The 18,030-nt window shown below is 41.0% G+C and overlaps 2 pseudogenes; both read right to left on the reverse strand.

The window, feature by feature from the left end:
- Positions 1 to 2,891: 2,891 nt before the first annotated feature.
- On the reverse strand, positions 2,892 to 3,705 carry LOC109702319 (interleukin-10 receptor subunit beta pseudogene; annotated as a pseudogene).
- An 8,432-nt stretch (positions 3,706 to 12,137) lies between these two features.
- On the reverse strand, positions 12,138 to 17,064 carry LOC109702316 (large ribosomal subunit protein uL16-like; annotated as a pseudogene).
- Positions 17,065 to 18,030: the final 966 nt, after the last annotated feature.

An 18,030-nucleotide genomic window follows, 5' to 3' on the forward strand; every position in this document is an offset into this window, starting at 1 on the left:
CTGCCAGTGAGGCTGAAGTTTGTCCTCCTGTGAAGACTGCTGTCCTGGCTTTCCTACCAGCCTTTCGGTTTCACTGAACAGCTGTTGACTCTCCCTTCTGGTGCCCTCAGCAGTGCATGACCACTACTTGCTTAGGGGCCCAAACAGCTTTTAGTAATTTTAGAAATTTTTGGTCCGTATTTAACACTTTTTCTCCTGAGTTAGCGGTCTTGCCTCCAGTGGTCATGCTTAATGACAGCATCCAGAGTCACTACTGTGTGTCTGGCAAAACATGTGCCATCCTGAACAAAACTGCAACCATCTGTGAAATACTCAATGTCTGGATGACTAATGGGTTGGTCAAATCTGGCCAGCTGGAGAATACCTCATCCATAATCTCTAAACAGTCATGCTCCAAAGGGCCTGAATAATAGGGTGGCTGGGTTTGGAGTCTTAACAACCTCTAGCTGAACATGCAGGTTTTCACATAACATGTTTTGATATTTGACCGTTTGGGAGTTTGTTAACCAATAATTTGTTTTATAATCCATGACAGTCAAAACAGAGTGGGGAAATTGAACTGTGAGTTCTTGTCCCAAAGTAAGCTTATCTGCTTTAGCCACCAAGACACCAGTGGTCACCAGGGTGCACAGGTAGGGCGGCCAGCCTTGGGAAACTGTATCAAGTTGCTTTGATAAATAGGACACCTGGCGTGCCAGGAACCTAGCAGCTGGGTCAAGACTCCTACAGCTGTCCCCAGTCTCTCATGTACATATAGGAAGAAGGGCTTCATCACATCTGGCAGCCCAGAGCAGGGGCATTTGTGAGTGCCCTCTTAATTTCTTTAAAGGTCTTTTCTTGTTTCTTTCCCCATACCATAGGTTTTTGTTCTCTCCCCTTTGTGGCTTCATAAAGGGATTTTGCCAAGAGAGAGTAATTGGGGATCCAGATTGAGCAGAAACCTGCAGCTCCTAGAATCTAATCTGTACAGTGGCACGTAAGGGGGCAGGGATTCCTTGGGGTCCCCCACTAATATGAGTTTTTCTCCTGCTTTTGACATTTTTCCCTGTGCTTGGAAGCTGCTGCCCTGGATATCATAACCCTACATGCTTTCTGTAGGTGAGGTTTTAGCCATGTAGGCTGACAGGATTGCATCCTGCCAGCAGTTAATATAAGGAACCATATGGGTGTTTCAGGCTCCCCTACAACCACTGCAGAAAACTCTATTGATTATAACCTTTTCTAATGACCCCTCCAAGAGCCATCTTACATCCAAAGCAGGCCGGTCTATTTCATAGAAGGTCCTAAGCATGCCAGGAGTCAGCTTGACCCCATAATCTCCATTAAATCCTCTCTTAAAGTTCTTAAGTATGCACTCTAGGGGTTGTTCTTACTATGACCTCCTCCCATTCCTCCCGTTTGCCAGACATCTACACAGAGACAAAGAAGGAAGGGATGAGGGCTATGGAAAGAATGTAAGGGGTCCTCTTCTTCTGCATACAGGGGAAAACAAATAACACCACTTGTTTCGTCCATCCAGCCACTCCCCTTGTGGGGATTTAGGAGTCTTTTGGCCATAGTGAGTCCATGTAAGCCCTGGACTGGAGGCCCTGTTAGGCTCACCCTAGACCATATGAATTTGCCATGAACCCACGGATTGGGATTCTGTACTTGCTTCATAACCAGGCTACGTCTCCGGCTCACACTTTCACATGCTCTCACACAGTACAGTACTTCTGCCCCACTCCCTGAACCTGAAAGACATGGTTTTATCCCCAAAGGCAGTTACTAGGGTATCTTTGGGAGTTGATCAGACTTCCCTTCTGCCTCCTAAGGCAGGCCTGAATCTGAACCTGGGTTCTTACCAGTCTAATGACCCGGGCTCCCAGATTTGTTCCTGAGCCTTTCCAGTTTCCTTTGTTTTACAGGAACTTGCCTCCTCAGCTCGCCAGAAGAGAGGCTTCCTCCCCTTGGATCAACATGGTCTGTTGTCACCTGGCAGGGCTAGCCCTCCCGGTGGGCTGGGGACACTGAACCAGCCACAAGGAGGTGAAAACACCACCTTCCAAATCCCAGACAAGGCCCCCAGAAATGTTGCAGGAGGGTTCAGACAGAGACTAAAAGGGCACCAAAGCCCTCAGGAAGCAAGTTTATTAAGCAAGCTGGCAGCAACTCAGTGGACTCAAGTCCAAAATCTGAGCCCCGAGAACAAAGGGGGTTTCCATATATACCATTTAGAGCAGGTTACAGAAATGGGGGGGTACAGCTTGTCCTATACATAATCTCATGCTATTTCATTGGCTGTTTTAACCTCTGGGATGAGGTGACCCTTCTCTGGTCTCCAGGTAACATTCCCCAACTCTGTTTTTTCTTTGTTTCACTGTAGCACTCATCAACTCTCATTATCATTCAATCATTTATTATCTCCCTTCCCCCTTCCTGTCTTCCTGCCACATTATTTTTTCACAATAACAGAAAACTGATTAACACAAACGCATCCAGACAAATAGCAAGTAAAGGTTTCACAGAGCACCAGCAGTACATGAAATGTACACAGGTAAAAAAGAAATCCCTTCAAAGTCTCCCTGAAAATCCAAAAAGTCTGTGTCTGTACAGCATGCCACTGACCACTTTTGAGATGAGGTTGATTTTCAGGTCAGTCTATTGGCATTCCATTTTTAACTCATTTTAAAATATTTCTGCTTCTCACAATTAAAATGTGGTCATAAGAGGCTGAAATTACACATTCAGTGACCAGCTTTTTCACAAAATTATTAAAGTCTATAAAGTAATGTGTTCCTAAGGTAGAGTATTTTTGCCACCTGAGACTTTAAAAGTAGTTGTTATATTGCCTGGCCAAGTCCAGCACCTGTGAGTTCCATTTTTGGAGTTTTTCTCAGTGGTCATTCTGATCACAACTCTGAGGCAGTTGTGAGCAGCAAGGGGTCATTGTGTCCAACTGAGTGAGTTTCTTGCTTAGAAACTAGCTCTGGAGGTCTGGGATCAGAGGTTCTGATGATGCAGCTGTCACCAGGATTCTGCTTGCTGGTTTCACAGTCTTCTATAATGACACTTTGTCACAAACTTCATTCTCATCAGAGAGTGAGTGGAAGATAAACAGAAGTGTGCTGTGATAAGGGTGGCCCAAAATCTCTTTCAAGTGCTGTGGAAGAGAGTTTCCATGGAAGAAGATGTACCTGGTGTTCTTGTAAATGTTCCACAACAAGGCAAAGTGGCCAGGAAGCACCAGGAAGACCGAGACTATGAGGATGACCAGCTACCATCCAGGAGGGGGCTGTTTCATCATCTCTTGTTTGCTCACAGACAGGCTCACTCCATTCTCTGGTTTTGTTCTGATCAAGAACTTGAACTGAACTTGAACACAGTAAATTGTCCGTGGCTCCAGGCTTTTGAGGACCTCAAAGTCAAACCGAGGAGTAACTTGAAATTTCACCAGTTCTGTTTTTCCAATATTGCACATTATAAGCCAATGAATTATAAAAGTTCTTCAAAGTTCATGTTTCCAGTTCATTCTCACTTTAGGGGTGTTAAGACACTTATGTAAAGAATCAGAAATCACTTCAGTTTGCATTCCAGGGGGTGCAATAGTGGCTTAAGTACTGAGCTGTGGAAGTCAAATTCCCTTTGTCAAAAGCAGGTACCTCCACTGTAGAATGCTCTTGAAATTATGGAGTTCATTCTGAAATCTTCAGGAGGTGGCACCATGCCTAATGCTGATACCAGCTATTATGTGGAGCACAGGGGCCCCACAAGGGTGGTTTGGAAGCCATGCAGTGTGGGACACAGCCCTGGCCCACCTTGTCTGTTTTTAAAACTTTGATCATGATGTCTTTCATCGACCAAGTTTCCTCAATGATGCAATTAACTTATGGCTTGTTCTTTACTGTTCTTTAGAGATCCTTCCCTACCCATATGTTAGGAAGATATTAACCCACAATATTTGCCATTAGCTCTTAGCTTTTTACATTGGGGTCGTTCCTTCTTCTAGTGTGCTCCTTGTATACTCTGGTAAGTAGGGATCTGGTTAAATTCCCTGCCCCCCCTTTAGTGAGATGGTTTCCCCAACACCATGCTCTAAATAATGTGTCTTTTGTTATTAAATTCTGATGATCAAATCCTCATGTATGGTTATGAACTGTTTCACATTTCTTTATTCTCTTCCATTTTTTGTGCTTGTGCTTGTATCATACAATACTTATTTTAAAGTTTTTTTTGGCAGTACTAGTGATTGAATTCAGGACTTTGCACTTGCTAGACAAGCACTTTACCACTTGAGTCATATTCCCAGTTCCTTTTGTTTTTAATTTGTTTTAAATATAGGGTCTCCTGCTAATTTTGCCTGGACTGGCCTTGAACCATAATCCTCCAGATCTCTTAGCTGAGATTACAGGCATGAGCCAATGTGCCTTTTCTTTCTTTCTTTTTCTTTCTTTCTTCTTTCCTTCCTTCCTCCCTTTCTTTCATCTCTCTATCTCTCCTTCCTCCCTTCCTCCCTCTCTTGTTCCACTCCCTCCCTTCTTTCTCTTTCTTTCTGGTGATATGGGGTTTGAATTCAGGGCACCACACTTGCTAGGGAGATGCTTTACCACTTGAGCCACCCCACCAGCCCTCAGTATGCATTCTTTATATCTGCCTTATTTCACTCAGCATTATTATGAGCTTCATCCATGTTGTTGTGTGTAGCAGCAGGGTACTGTTTTTCATTTCTAGAATACCTTTTGTGGAAGATCAAAGAAATTCCCATAACCCTTTACTTCTCTCTATTACTTTGATCTTCTTTCCATCAAGAGATGTAGCCTAGATTCTTCTCTTGAATTTGGCCTAGCATTGTGGTTTTTATTGGCCACCTGGCACATGATTGCCAGTTCTGGGCGTCAGCCTCCACTGGCCTTGTGTGCTTCTGCTTGGGTCTGGGACACGTGAGTAAGCCTGGATCAGTCTGCTGGAGAATGATGCAAAGCTGAGTTATCCTGGTTGTCTGCAGAGAGGCCTCAGAGATGTGAGAGAGGTTAGACAAGGTTAGCCAAGCTGACTCACAGCTGTTCAGATGTGTAAGGCAGCTCAGCTGAGAACAGAGGACTTCCCAGCTGAGTTCAGAATTGAGAGCTGAATAAAAAAAGGTTTTTAAAAATCACTAAGTTTTGGGCTGACTTTTTTAAATCTTTTTTTCCCCCAGTACTGGGATTTGAACTCAGAACACTTACTAGGCAGTTGCTCTACCACTTGAACCACTCCACAAGCCCAAAGGAATGATTTTTTTTATATTCAGAAAGAAACCAATTTATTTTCAATTGTATGTCCATGAAGCATTTTATCCATTCTTGGTAGAAATTTGGTTTTTTTCTGCTTTGCTCTATCATGTCTCCAAGTACATGTGCATATAAGGCTCTGTTGGATGTGTAGGCAGATTTGGAATTTCTAGATCATGGAGTATGTATATATTTAACTCTAATAGTTATGACTACTTTCAAAATAGTTATATGAATTTACACTCTCCCATCAGCGAGGGACTTCCCATTCATACCCTGTATCAACACAAGGAATTGATGAAACTCTGAAAGGTTTCCTTTGTGGGCAGGAACAAGACAAAGGTGCCAAAAGTATTACATCTTTTAACATTTTACTGGTGGTCCTATGCAAGGGAATGAAGAAAATATACAAATAGTGAAAAGGTAGAAATAAATGCTATTATTTGTGAATTTGATGACTGCATGCTAAGGAAATCCAAAAGAATCTATAGATAAATTATCAAAATTCATTGACAAGTTGCTAGAACAACTCAACACTTAAAAACTATTTGCAGTGTAATATGGTAGCATCAAAGAAGTAGAAAATAAAATTAAAAATGAAGATGCCATTGACAATAGCGCAAAAATCAAGTAATAATAAATACAGCAACACGTACAAGTCTTTCATGCAGAGGACTATGAGGCAGTAAGGAAAACCTTCCTAAGTGGAGAGAGGCATCATGTCTGTGATCAGATGATTCAATCTCATATAAATTCTCCTTGATTTGGTCTATGATACAGTAAAATTCCAACAGGAATGGGCAATGGTTTCTAATGAGAAATCTGCTATAATTCTGTTTTTCAAATCTATGTTCATAATATTTCTTTTAATCTGACTGCCTTCAGGATTTTCTTTTTAATTTTGGTTTACCGAAGTCTGAATGTCATACATGTAGATAAAGGGTGTGTGTGGTGTGTGCTGTGCATCTGTATTTTGTTTTATTTGTGTTTATCCTGCTTGAATTTCTCTAAACTTCTTTTACCTCCAATTTAACATCTTTATTAATTAAAAAAATTCTTGGCCATTAGTTCTTCTAATATTTCTTCTGCTCTGTTCTCTCTCCTTGTTCTAGGACTACATCTTCACACATGTAAGACTCGTTCTATTGTTCCACTACTTGTGAATGCCCTGTTTTTTTTTGTATTATTATTATTTTTCTTTTTGTGTTTCAGTTTGGGTTGTTCCTGTTAACCTACCTTCAAGTTCATGGTTTCTTCTATCAGCTGTGTGGAGTTTACTAATAAACTTGTTGAAATTGAATGGAATTGAATTTTTTTGTTTGATTTTTGATACAGGGTTTTAAAATTAGCTGAGGCTGGCCTATTCACTATGTAGCCCAGACTAACATCAAACTTGCTATCCTTTTGTTTCAGCTTCCTGAGTGCTGGGATTACAGACACGCATCACTGTGCTCAGCTGAAATTAAAGTACTCATTGCTGATGTCATGTTTTTATTCCTAACGTATCCATTGGACTGTTTCCTACAGTTTCCATCTCTTTTGAAATCCTTCATCTGTTCATGCATGCAAGCCACCCTTCCAACGAGTCTTTTGACACATTAATCAAAGTGACTTTGAAGCACTCCTCCAATAATATTCCCATGTCTGTGTCATCTCTTAGTCTGCTTCTATTGATTGCTTTGTCTCCTTGCAATTGTTCTAAGAAGCGGGGAAGGGAAGATAAAAGAGTATGATGGAAGGGTGAATGTAATTAAGATACATTGTAAGAGCATATGTAAGTGTCACAATGACATTTCTGGGCAATTGAACAGTGTAGAACAGTAGACACCAAGGGAAACAGTACTCACTGTGGAATTGACATGCTTCTCCCCTCTGGTAGTTAGTGTGGGTTTTATATTATTATTATCTTTACTTTCTGTGGACCTCAGCATTAAATTCTTCCAGTGCTATGCTACTGCTGCCTTCTGATTCAGGGCACAGCTGGCTAGAGGGCTTTTTCTGTTTCCTTGCCTTCACCATTGAGCCATGGCAGTGTGCGGTGGAGGAGGGCTTTGCTTCCGTGGTTTTCCCCTGCTCTTAGGCTTCCAGTTGTTGCTTTGTGCGAGGTTTCTGGTGGGGGAGGAGAATTTGTTCTGGTCCTGCTTCAGTCTTGGGCAGGCCATCTGTAGCTGGATCTTGGGGATGGGGCTTTCTGTGCATTGCTGCCCCTCTTGACTGTGATGACCAAACTCAGACTGAGATCTGAGCTGGTCTTGGGCAGAAGTTTCCTATCCCTTCCCACTGATAGATTTGTGTGTGTGTGTGGGTGGGAGAAGGCTTGGTATCAATATAGGGTCCTGACCCAGAATGATTTCTTGCCCTTCTTTCAAGACAAGGGGTTTTCTTATACTACTCTTTTTTTCCTCACTTTGAGATGGGATCTTGCTGTGTAGCCCAGAATGGTCTCAAAGTCATGATCTTCCTACATCAGCCTCCTGTGTGCTGGGATTACAGATGCGTGCCACCAAGCCCAGACATTTGTGTCTTTTTAATTATTTCCATTTCTCTGCTCCATTCTACCTCCCATCTTTCACTAATTATGCCTATCATTTCTCTTAAGTCTACTTTAAAGAAATATATTTCCTTTCAATCTATTGCAGATTTCTTCTATGCTGATTCCAAAATCTGTGTAATACCTAGGTCTGTTTCTTTTGTCTTTATTCCTCTTTGCTATTGATCACATTTTCTCACTTCTAGTACATTTTGATTGTAGGTTATGTCTAGTAATTTTTTGGGGGGGTTAGTAGTGGGATCTGATCTCAGAGCTTTGCACTTGCTAAGCAGGCACTCCACCATTTCAGCCTTGTCTTCAGCCCTTTTTGCTTTGGTGATTTTGGAGACAGGGTCATACTTTTTGCCTCCAGTGGCCTAGATCACAATCTTACTTATTCTTCCTGCATATCTGGCATTATAGGCATGAACCACCACACCCAGCTTTTTCCCACTGAGATGGGGGTCTCGCAACCTTTTTTGTTCAGGCTGATCTGGAACAGCAATCCTCCCAATCTTAGCCTCCCAAGAACTATGATTACAGGCATGAGCCACTGGTGCCCAGTATGTCTAGTAATTTTTTATTATATGTTAGGCATAATATCTACTGTATTATAAATATCTAAATTTTATTGACTTTCTTTAAATGCATTGACTTTTTTTTCCTGGAAGGAACTTAATTTATTGAGAGAAAAGCTTGTTTGAGGCTTTGGTTTATACTACTTAAGCCTTAAAACTTTTTGAGGGCTGGGTGTAGTGGCTCATGCCTATAAGCCCAGCTATTCTGGAAGATGGTGGTTCAATGCCAGCCCAGGCAAAAAGTTAGCAAGACCCCATCTCAACAAATAAGCTGGGTATGGTGGTGCATGCCTGTAACCCCAGCTACCCTGGAGATATAGGTAGGAGGATAGTGGTCTGAAGCCAGCTTCAGGCAAAAATGCAAGACCCTATTAAAAAAAATAGCTAAAATTTAGAAAAAGAAAAAGGGCCAAGAGCATAGCTCAAGTGGTAGAGTGCCTGCCTAGCAAGTGCAAGGCCCTAAGTTCAAAACTCAGTACTACCCCACCCCACCCCCCAAAAAAAACCCCAAAACTTATTGAGGCTTTGAGTTAAACTTCTTTAAGACAGGTCTGCAGTACCCTACCATGAAGGCATGACTTTTCTGGGGTCTTAAATGTATTCCTGAAATATTTTCTCTATCCCAACTTGTCAAAATGCTCACTTGTATGTATTGTGTGGCTTCTGGAACTTTTATTGCAATCACTCACAGTCCCTTAAAAACCATTCTCTGACAGATCTTAGCACTTTGCATAGACACGTAGTTTTCTATAGCTTCCTCTCTGTAAAGCTCCCTCTTCATGCTACCTGGGGTCTATCACCTAAGGAAGGAAAGTAATTTGTTTTTTTGCCCGCTGGTCCACTGGCACAAGTAGGTCAAAGGAGCAAGATTGTAGTTACAACTTCCAGTTCAGTGAAACTCATACTCTATTCCCTCCCTCCTAGCAGAAAACAGGGTCTCTAATCTGGTTGAGCCAAAGGAATAGGAATAACAAATGTCTCATGGGGGTTGTAGGTGTGTGTGTGTGTGTGTGTGTGTGTGTGTGTGTGTGTGTGTGTGTGTGAGGCGAGACAGAAATAGAGATAGAAATGAGAGAGAAAGAGAGAGAGAGAGAGGACTCTTCTACTCTTTGATATCCCAGGAGAATAACCGCTGTCTTGGCTGCTTGTTTGGTGCATAGACTGAATCCTGGAGGCCGGTGTTCCAACCCAGTAAAGTGTTGGTCACCAACTTGTATTTTATTTGATCTTTAACGGCCATTTCATCATTCGATGAGGCTGGCTGCTTTTGGGTGAGGGGTATATGGCAACATATACGGCAAATCCTGTAGTCACAAATCCATCACTTACCTCCTTTGCTGTCAAATGGATTTGTTAGCTCAACATAATATTGTCTGGGATGCTAGACCCATGGCTCTTCAACTGATCTCCGTGTTCTCATGTTACTTGGAGTCTTTGTATAGCCACAAACTCTTTCTAATTCTTCTAGGAGGAAGCAGAGAAAAGGATTGGTGGCAATAAATACAGAGGGAATCATTAGTGTACAGGCCAGGATTCAGGACCAGTGTGGGCTAAACTGGATTCTTCTTGTCTTTGGCTCACCTACCCTCTGTCTGGCTTCTGTTTAGAAAAAATTGGGAAGTACCTAAGGGGACATGTTTAATTCAAGCACACTCATCTTCTCCCATTTACCCAATTTAACAAATATTTACTAAGTGATTACAATTATCACCTAGCCATCTATACCTAGAAAGTCTAAATATTGTCAAACAAGAACTACAGAAACAAAAGGAAGAAGGAAGAAAAAAGAAAGGAAGGAGAGAAAGAAAGAAAGAAAGAAAAGAAAAAGACTTTTTTAGTATTTGAGAATTATGGGGGAAATGGAAATGACAATGATCAAGGAGTGACTGACTGTACCTGGTTGCTTCTAACGAAGTGAAGAGAGAAAACGACTGGTTCACGTCATCCAGTTACTGATTTAGGGCATGGCAAGAAAGTCTCCTTGGCAATGTTGAAAGAGAACTCAAACTCTTTCATTCGGAGGCAGACAATGCTGAAGACCCAAAGCAGGAGTTAATTTCAAAGTGGCAGAACTTTACAGAAGGATGAATTTAGGATCTCAGAAAAACTCTCACATGAAAATCACGGACTGAAAGGAGGAACTTAATACTGAGATCTGGAGAGGGATCCCTGGATGAAAGTGTTTGGAGGATCCCAAATATTCCTCCAAACTACTGGGGCCCGAGGACATGGCACACCTCTCCTGTCCCATCCTCATTTGCTGAAGAGCAGCAGCATCCTCCAGCCAGGAGGTCATGCAGAGCCTCCCAAGGTCTATGCTCTGAAGAATGATATTCTCCTTCCTCAAGGTTTGCAGCCCCAGTGACTCCTAGGCCTATCACTGTACCATATCAGCACAACCCAACCGAGGCAATGCTAGCCAACTGAATAAAAATATCTACCAAAAAAGTGGTAGCACAATGGCAAGAACTGGGAGAACACACTGGAAGAGTGTGGTGTTGAACATGTGATCAAAAGAATCAGAGGCTTGATGGTAGGAGAAACTCTGAAACATTTCCCTACATCAATATGGCTGACAGGATTTTAGAATAACAGAACACAGTGGGTGATGCTTAATTATGAAAGGCAAAGTAGACATAATTACCATAAGCTACAGAGAAACTAGACTAGTAAGTAGGACCCAACTCAGAAATATTGTCTGTTCTCAGTTTACAGAAGTAAAGTTCTGTTTACAGGATTAAATTGTGCTCTAAGTTAACTCTCTATCAGTCTGTCACCATATCATCTATTTTTTTCTTTGTTTTTGTCACAATATCATCTAAAACAGACATGATTTTTGTGGTATTTCACAGAAAACCATACTGATCTGCTGTGTTGATGATATTATGCTGGGAAATGGTGGACCAGAAAGTGATGTTTGTATGCATGTCAAAGAGTGGACAATAAACTCCTCTAAGAATGGGGGGCCGCCAAATTGGGGAAGGCTTAGGTATTCAAAGATGTGGGATCTGCTCAGGTATTTCTTCTGAGGGAAAAACAAGTTATTGCATCTTCTATTTCCTAGCATTAAGAAAGAAAGAGAGCACTTGGTAGGGCACTTAGAGTTTGGAGCTAACACATAACACACTAAGGGATCCTTGGTGAGAAGGAGCCTATCTTAGTCTATTTTCTGTTGCTATAATAAAATACCTGAGATTGGGAAGCTTATAAAGGAAAGAGGTTTATTTTGTCTCATATGAAAGCTGGGAAGTCCAAGTACATGGCTAGCTAGGGCCTCCTGATGGGAAGTAGAGATGCAAGTGGGTATGTGTAGAATAGGTAAAATACAAGGGCAAAGTCAAGGTATAACAATCCACCCTCATAAGAAGGAACCCACTCCAATGAGAAAGGCATTAATCTCTCTTAATGACCCAATCCCCTCTTAAAGTGTCCATCTCCCAACACCAGCACTGTAACTGTCAAATTTCAAAGGAATCTCAGAGGGCAAAGCCATATTCAGATCATAGCAGAGCCCTAATGACTTATTGGATCTGATAGCACTCAGCTCAAGATGGACGGCCTTGGTCCCATTGTTCCTTCATGACCCATAGCCTGGTGCCCAGTCTCCCATCAAGGCTGCTCTAGCTTTTAGTCTATTGAATAACTGATTTTTTGGTAGTAGACACTGGTACAAACCCTTAAAATGATGCTAACCAGGCAGTAGCAAGTCAGTTACTCTGATATTCTTCTGCCTTAGAAGAGGTAGCAAGTCATCCTTACTGGGATGAATATGTATGTCGGCTATGGATTTGCCTTCCTGGTCATCAGCGTTTGGCCAGCACCACTATTTTTTAAGGTGGACAGGATGACACATTGCTGAGCATGATTAAGGTGATTAAGGAGGGAGCAGCATGGTGGGGGGCCCTCACCAATACTGGGCTCACCACTTGCCCAGGGGACATTGATTAAGGTATATTTGACTCCACATCCATCAGCTACCATGTCTTCAAATTCATCTGCATTAAACTTGGTAAAATCTTCTTTGAGACATGGATCTGCTAGTGGCCGGGGAACTTGAACTTAGCCCCAAGCAGGGCCTCAATCACATGTTCCTTATTCTGTAGTGTGGTGTGGATGGACATGATTACCTGCCAGTATGAACCCTGGTCACTGTGCCTTGGGGCCTCCCAAAGGCAGCCCGCATACCTGTCTGGAGCCTGTCAGCACAGGAGCACATCTTGTTGGTGTGAATGACGTGGAAAGGGTGCAAGAACTCAAATATGAAAGCCATCTTTGCCACAACTTTTCACCATGTACTTGTTGACACAAATACAGGCAGCCTTCAGAGCTTCAGAGGAGAGCTTCTTGTATTCATCAGACACTATGTGGCCACAAGGTGGGAATTCGTCCACTTTGACTTCTTCTGCTCCCGATCAAAGATACAGATCTTGGCATCAGCCACACCTTGGCAGAAGTGAGACTTTGGGTACAGCTTGTTCTTATTCTTACAATACCTGTAACATCAGGCTGGGTGGTAACCCACAGTGATGCCAGGATCTTTGGTGGCTGTACTGAAGAAAAAGAGCAGCACCACTATTCAAGAGTGTCAGATGTATTTTTATAGGATCCATATAACATTCCCTTCAACTAAGCATTATACGTCGCAGTGAAAGAGTGTAACAAGAGCACTACTCCTGAGCTACAGTGGTTTCACTGTAAATCGCATCACCAGACCTTTCCAACTTGATAGATCATTGGAATAGTAGACGAATTTAGGGACAGCACTCTTCGTAGCTGGTGTATTTGTCCTGTAAGATAAGCAATATATGTTGGATAAATCAGCACTTCAGAAGATACTTAAAGGAATCCTATATCCAGAAGAGGAAGATAAACCCAACCAAGAAACCAATAGCTAGACCATTTTAACAAAAAAAAAAATCAACAAATAAACTTGAGAATTAAATGATGCTGTAGACCAAATGGACTTGACAGACATACACAGAATATTTCATACAACAATTACAAAATAAGTATTCTTCTTGGCAGAATGAGGAAATAAGGAGGGGAATATAAAATTACTAGGATCAAATGAATATGAAAACATATCAGATCCTTTGGGATACAGTAAAGACAGTACTTAGAGGAAAATTTATATCTCTGAATGCCTATATTAAGAAAACAAAGGGGGGAGGAGAGAGGGAGAGTTAAGGTAATGTAATAGAGGGGATGAACTTAGAGTACACTATACACATCTATGGAATTATCACAACAAACCCTCATTGTACTACTAATGTATGATAAAACCCAGAGAGAGCTCAAATAAGTAACATAATGATGCACTTCAAGTTCTTAGAAAAATAAGAACAAATCAAACCCCAAGTTAGTAGATGGAAGGAAATAATAAAGATTAAGGCAGAAATGGAGACCAGAGAACAGCACAAAGAATCCATGAAATAAAAACTTGCTTCTTTGAAAAGATAAATAAGATTGATAAGCCCTTAGCCAAACTAACTAAAAGAAAGAGAAGACCCAAGTCAATAAAATTAGAGATGAAAAAGGGGATATCACAACAAATAATAATAAAATTCAGAGAATCATTAGGGAACACTTCAAGAACCTATATTCTAATAAACTGGAAAATCTAGAAGAAATGGATACCTCTCTCTCTCTCCCTCTCTCTCTCTCTCTCTCTCTCTCTCTGTCTTTTTGTTCTATATATATATATATATATAGATCAACCAAAAGTATATCAACCACTTAAACAGATCTATAAGAAGTAATAAAATTAAAGAAAAGCCCAGGACTGGACAGATTTACTGCCAAACTCTACTAGACCTTTAAGTAAGAGCTATCACCAATGCTCCTCAAACTAGTTCATAAAATAGAAAGGGAAAGAACACTATCAAACTCATTCTATGAAGCCAGTATTATCCTGATACCAAAATCTGATAAGAACACAACAAAAAAGAAAATTATAGACCAATTTCCATAACAGACATAGATGCAAAAATTCTCAATAAAATACTTGTAAACCGAAGGATATGATCCTAAAAAGACCCTAAAGACTCCATTAAAAACTCCTAGATCTGCTAAACAATTTTAACAAAGTAGCAGGATACAGAAATCAGTAGCTTTTCTACATACCAGAATACATACAGATTGAGAATGAAGTCAGGAAAATAATCCCACCTACAATAGTTTAAAAAATACCTAGGAATAAATTTAAGTAAGGAGGTAAAAGACCTCTACAATGAAAACTATAAAACCTTGAAGAAAGAGATTGAAGACGACACTAGAATTTGGAAGGACCTTCTATGTTCATGGATGGGCAGAATTAATATTGTAAGGATGGCTATACTATTGAAAGCAACTACATATTCAATGCAATGCCCATCAAAATCCCAATGTCATACTTCAGGATTGATAGAAATATCAATCCTAAAATTCATATGAAAGCATAAAAGACCCTGAATAGCAAAAGTAATTCTGAGCAAAAAGAGCAATGCAGGAGATATCACAATACCAGACTTCAAATAGTGCTACAGAGCCATAGTAACAAAAACTGCATGGCAATGACACAAAACAGATATACAGATTAAAGGAACAGAAAAGAAGACCCAAAATAAACCCACACAGCTACAGCCATCTAATTTTGACAAAGAAGCCAAAAAATATACATTGGAGAAAAAGACAGCCTTTTCAACAAATGGTGTTGAGAAAACTGGCTATCCACATGTAGAAGACTGAAACTAGACCCTTATCTCTCACCTTGTACAAAAGTCAATTAAAAATGGATCAAAGGCCTTAATGTAAGACTTGAAACTTTGAAACTGCTAGAGGAAAGCATCAAGAAAACACTTGACAATATAGATATAGGCAGTTATTTGTGGAACAGGACTCTAATTCCCCCCAGGAAATAAGAGCAAGAATTGACAAATGGTATTGTATCAAATTAAAAAGTTTCTGCACATCAAAGGAACAATGAATGAAGAGACAACTCACAAAATGGGAGAAAATCTTTGCAAGCTATTCATTGGATAAAGGATTAATATCCAGAACATACAAAGAACTCCAAAAATTAGACACCAAAAGGATAAGTAACCCAATCAATAAATGGACAAATGAATTGACTAGTGCTCAGAAGAAGTACAAATGTTTAATAAGCACATGAAGAAGTATTTTCAGCATCCTAGCCATAAAGGAAATGCAAATCAAAAAGACACTGAGATTCCATCTCTCCCCAGTCAGAATGGCTATTATAAAGAAAACAACAAAAAATGCTATTAAGGATGCAAGGAGGAAAAAGAAACTGTTGTATTCACTGTTGGTGGGAATGGAAGTTAGTCAATATGGAGGTTCCTCAAAAAACTAAAAATAGACTTCCTTTATGACCCTGTTCTACCACTCTTGGCCTGTATCTGACGGAGTATAAGTCAACATACAGCATGTCTGCACACTCAGGTTTATTGCAGCACTATTTGCAATAGCAGCTGTGGAATCAACTTAGGTGCCAACCAACCAATGAATGGATAAATAAAATGTGGTACATATACACAATGGAGTATTATTCAGCCACAAAAAGAATGAAATGATGTCATTTGCAGGAAAATGGATGGAACCTGAGATCATTATGTTGAATGAAATAAGCCAAACTCAAAAAACCAAATACCACGTTTTCACTCATATGTGGAATCCAGACCTAAAATGATGATGATGGTGGTGATGATAACAATAATAATGGGCCAAAATGTAGAAGGGGGACTCATTGGGTAGGGTAGGGAACCAGCAAGCGAGGGAAGGCAGAAAGAAGAAGGTACTGTGGCGGTGAACATAATCAAAAATACTATAGATAGACAGCATAATGAAGCCCACTAAATTCTGCTTGAAAAGGGAAAGGGGTGAGGAGGAGGGAGGGGAGCTAAGGGAGTATAATAGAGGGGTGAACTGATCAAATAGCATTGTACACATCCATGGAAATAGCACAATGAAACCTTTTTGTGCAACTAATGCATGCTAAAAAAAAAAGTGCTCTAACGGGAGGGGAACACTAGGAAGGGAAGGAAGAAAGCAAGAGTGCCATATCAAGGAACGTGCCAAGAAGGTAACTTTGGCTCAGCCCCTAGGGAGTTGCCACTAGAATTTGCAGGACAGGAGAATGGGGGAAGACGTAATTATGATGACTGCCCACTGGGAGCCATCTCTTCCCCTCTTCTTCCTCAGGAGCCAAGGATCCTTTTCCTGGAGCACAAATGTCAATGTGTCCAGCAATGCCTCTTTGTAGGATGCCAGGATGACAATACTGCTCACTCTTCTGCCTATAAGTTCCAGCTGCATTACCTGAGACTTGCTGGTGATGTGTGTTTTTCAAACAAGTGGAGTCAGGCATGGGGCCACACACCTGTAATCTTAGTACTTGGGAGCCTGAGGCAGGAGGAGTACAAGTGTAAGGCCAGTCTGGGCTACATAGTGAGAACCTGTCTCTAACACCAAAAACCAAACCAAACTGAAACAAAAAACAAACAAAAATACCAGAAAACAAAAAAGAATAAGAGGAGATTTAGGTAGCTCCAGAAAGAGTTTTATCCTACAGATAAGGTGTGAAGTAGGAGCTCAGAAATAAAGCGTGTGGACTGAGTGAAGATTTTGGTAATGCTCACGTTTCACTCTCATGTGTTTCTAGCCATACTGGAATGACATCGTCCTGGTGAGAAGAGCATTTGTAGTGCATGTGGTTTAGCTGATGATCAAAGGTGCTTGCAGAGGGAACAGGGGATGCTTGGATAGATGGAAGTGGGATGGGTGGGGATGGCAGAGCTGTGCTATTACCTGAAGGGCTTGATAGCGCTCCCTCAATAGCTATAAGAACAATGGTACAAAACTGTGGGGAGACATTTTTTCTGCTCAATTTAAGAAGAAAATTTCAAATATCCAGGGCTATCCACAGATGGAATGCGCTGCCAGAAGAAACAGTGACTTCCCCCACACTAGAGTTGTTCAAGAGGTTGGAAAATCATTTTTCCAGGGATATTGTAGAGGGAATCCATATATCAAACGGGGATTAAAGAGAATGACAATTCCAATCCTGAAATATGATGATTCTTGCCTCTAATGAAAATAATGGTGAACTTTCAGGAAAACCAAGAGGACTCTCAAGTGTCAGGGTCAGAGAAAAAGTCAGATAACTGAATACTCAGAGCTGAGTTGAGACTGAACACTGCTTCCACACCAAGTCATATTAGAATATGAACTCTGCAGTAAGGTTTGCATCACTATGACAAAATACTTGCTATATATACCTTAAAGGGGGCAGATATTTATTTTAGCTCATGGTTTCAAAGGTTTTTGTCCATAGTCCTTGGTTCTGTTGATTCTGGGTCTGTGCTGAGGCAGATACATATGGCGGTGGCAGAGGATGTTCATCTCATAGCGGACAGGAAGTAGAGAAAGAGAGAGTGAGAGAAAGAGAGGGAGAGAGAGAGAGAGAGAATAATCCTCAAAGGTACACTCCCAGTGACCTTCCTCTAGCTAGGCCCGACCTCCTAAAGTTATCACCACCTCCCAAAATAGCACCACCATGTGGGAACCAAGTGTTCAACAAATGAGCCTGTAAGAGAAATTTCATGTTCAAACCATAACAACTATATTTATAACCAGCCTAATTTATGACAATCTGGTTTTCTGAAAAGAAATAGCT

This window comes from Castor canadensis, chromosome 3 (assembly GCF_047511655.1).
Source record: "Castor canadensis chromosome 3, mCasCan1.hap1v2, whole genome shotgun sequence".
Lineage (NCBI taxonomy): Eukaryota > Metazoa > Chordata > Mammalia > Rodentia > Castoridae > Castor > Castor canadensis.